Genomic DNA, 3936 nt, shown 5'->3' with positions numbered 1-3936 from the left:
GTAAAACTTCATTTCATGTTGCTTTCGGTTATCATGACTTATCAAAGTGGATTAAGTAGTTAAGCAAATCAACCATAGAAAACATAACCACAAAAACATTCACCACTTGACACAATATTTTTGATGTGGAAACCCAAATGGGAAAAATCATGGTGAGATGGGACTCACAAGATAACTATCTGAACTCTTCTAAAGTTCACCCTGTTAGGAGCCAAGCATGTTAAAGCTTTTATAAAAAGTCCTGTTAAGAACAGATCCTATTAGGGACCACTCGGTTAAGGGATTGACTATAATGTCTTGTTAGAAGCAATACCCTATGAGGAGTAACCTTTGTAAAGGATTTAGAATCCAAGCTAATGGATCACCTTGTTAAAGGATTTGAATAACACCAAGCTTGTTAGAGCTTACCCGGTTAGGGGATTTAACTGTTGTAATTGTTAGAAAATAACAGGAGTTTGCTGATCTATTTAAATAGAACTTCACTTGCTTGTTTAGATCCTTTTCATTCTCCTATCTGCCTTTACTCAAACTGTAGATACATCATCCAATTTGACAACCACACACTCAACTAAAACTTTGCCAACTCTGAAACTAAACAACTCATCGACCTTATAAAACATCAACTAGGTCGATAACACAACAAAAACCTGATTCACATAGAGATTACAAACAAGTCGGTTCAAGTATGACCGTTGGATTACATAACAATCTCTAAACATCATTCAAGAAAGCCTCGACCACTCCTTGATCACCACTTCATCGAACTTAGTAATTCATCACGTGCTTTGCATTACATGCAATATACTTGCTCATTCCCAAGACAAAAATCGTTACCTCAATGCGCCAAAAACACTTTGAAACTCTCTTCATACAATATGCATACGTGTCATAATCATTACCTCTCATCATTAGATCATAAATCAATATAACCAATTCACCAGACTTAATCAGTTAGGGTTTATCAAATCAACAGGTAGGGTTTACCGGTTCAACTCTCCAATAATTAGAAATACTGGTTCACTCCACAAACTTACCTACCGGTTACACTGGTTACAAAACAACATTACAACAATATCATTACCAGTTAATTAACATCAATGACAACATAACATTTCATTAATGCAATCTTCATGCAAATTCCACCAATCTCCCCCTTTGGCATTGATGACATTACAAATATCAATACCATTGATTGTTGTGATTGTGAATAGGAATCCTGGTTTACATTTTACCATGTACTCTCCTTGTCTTCAGCTTGTCACTAGTTCTTCTCCTCATAATCACATAGTTCTTCTCCCCCTTTGACAACAATGCCAAATTGAAAGTAAAACATACAATGTAAAACTTCACTATTCAGCATCAACAACCTGCAAATTGATGCTCCCCCTATGGAATAAATCCACTCCTACATCAATCCTGGTGTAAAATTCTGCAAGTAGCTCCGGGACTGATGTAATCTACATCATTCTCAATTCACCTCATGAAGGGGTACAACCCCTAGCTGATTTCTAAGATACTTAAAAGTAGTCTTAGGCAGAGGTTTATTAAAGATATCTGCAAGTTGCTCCTTGGTAGAAACATGCTCCAAGATCACATCTTTACTCTGCACTTTTTCCCTCAAGAAATGATACTTCAATTCAATATGCTTGGTTCGTGCATGCAAGACAGGGTTCTTTGAAATATTTATGGCACTGGTATTGTCACATAAGATATTTACAGGTTTTGTAAACTTCATCTTAAAACCTTTCAAAATGTGCCTCATCCAGATAGCCTGGGTACAATTCATATAAGCTGCAACATACTCAGCTTCAATAGGTAGACTATGAAATACAACTCTGCTTCTTGCTACTCCATGAAACAAGTCTTCCTCCAAGAAAGAATTCTCCACTGGTTGTGCTTTTCCTATCATCAACATTACTTGCCCAGTTTGTATCTGTGTACACCTTCAAGTTAAAATTTCCTTGATATGGATACCATAATCCATAGTCAATAGTACCTTTGAAATATCTGAATATCCTCTTGGTTGCTATCAAATGTGTTTCCTTCAGATTCTTCTGAAATCTAGCAACTAGACCAACTGCATGAGTTATATCCGGCCTGCTGTGAACAACATTTTGCAATTTTCCAACCATTGACCTATACTCCTTCTCATCAACAGATGTGGCCTCATCTTTCGTAGACAACTTACAACCTATAACCATTGGTGTCCCAACTAGTTTATAGTCACTCATACCAAATGTATTTAATACTTCCTTCACATACTTAGACTATGTAATGAAAATACCACACTTAATTTGTTGTATTTGCAAACCTATGAAATTTTTTATCTCTCCCACTAGAGACATTTCAAACTCACTTTTCATTTCATTTGCAAAGTCATTTCTCATGTCATCATTACCTCCAAATATGATATCATCTACAAACACTTCACTAACCAGTATTTTATCTCCTTCAGATTTGAGATATATGTTGCTATCTTCATTGGTTCTCTGAAAACCTATCTTCATCAGGTGTGAATGAAGCCTTTCATACCATACTCTTGGTGCTTTCTTTAATCCATATAATGCTTTATGAAACTTACATAACATGTCTTTCTAATTAGTCAGAGCATAACCATCTGTCTGCTCAATGTATACTTCTTCTTCCAGTAATCCATTCAAAAATGTTGACTTTACATCCATCTGATATACTTTGAATCCCTTGTGTGTTGCAAATGCAAGCAAAGTTCTGACACCTTCCAGTCTAGCCATTGGTGCAAAAGTCTCACCATAATCTTCTCCTTCTTGTGCATAACATTTGCAAACCAATCTAGCTATATCACGAACTACAACACCATCTTCATTTAGCTTGTTCCTGAAAACCCACTTAGTACCTATCACATTTTTATTTACTGGTCGGGGTACTAGGATCCATGTGTTATTATTCTCAATTTTTTCAAGCTCCTCCTCCATAGATTTAACCCAATGATCATCTCCAAATGCTTCCTTAGCAGTTTTAGGCTCAATAGTGGAGATCATGCAAGAATTCTCTCTAATTCTTCTTCTGGTTAATACTCTAGTATCCTTATCTCCAATAATCTGTTCAGGATTGTGATTGAGTCTTACATACCTCAGAATAACATGATCATTATCTTCAGATTCTTCTTCATTATTATCATCATCTTCTTTTGAATCTACCTGTTCTGGTTGAACTGGTACACCAACATTCTCTTTACTGGTTTTAGGTTTCACAGGTTCTGGTTCCAAAAACAAAATGCAAGGATCTTCATCCTTTTTCTCCACATTGGTTTCCTCTGAGACTTCAAGATACTCATCCAATCAAACATCAACACTCTCAATTATTCTCTGTGTCCAGTTGTTATAACATTTGTAGGACTTACTCTTGGTGAAATACCCAAGAAATATACCTTCATCACTTTTAGCCTCAAACTTGCTAACATAGTTACCTCTCTTAATAAAACATTTGCTGCCAAATATCTTGAAATAACTAACATTAGGTGATCTACCATACCAATATTCATAAGGAGTCTTGTCCTTACCTCTTTTTACCAAAATCTTGTACATAGTGTAGACAGTTGTGTTGACAAATTCTCTCCAGAATGGTTTCGCTACACCTCCTTGTATCAACATCATCCTAACAGCTTCAACAATTGACCGGTTGTTTCTCTCTGCAATACCATTCTGTTGTGGTGTCCTCGGTGCAGAAAGCCGTCGTTTGATACCATTTTCTTCACAATATCTAGTGAATTCCACAGAAGTGAATTCTCCACCTTGATCAGTCCTAAGACACTTTATCTTCTTACCACTCTCCTTTTCAGCTAAGGCCCTGAATGCCTTGAACTTACCAAATGCCTCTATTTTTTCCTTCAAGAATGTGACCCACATCATCCTTGAGAAATCATCAGTGAAGATCATGAAATATATGTCACCTTGAATA

This window comes from Cryptomeria japonica, chromosome 5, assembly GCF_030272615.1.
Source record: "Cryptomeria japonica chromosome 5, Sugi_1.0, whole genome shotgun sequence".
In the NCBI taxonomy this organism is placed as follows: Eukaryota; Viridiplantae; Streptophyta; class Pinopsida; order Cupressales; family Cupressaceae; genus Cryptomeria; species Cryptomeria japonica.
Note: the sequence above shows the minus strand (reverse complement) of the source record.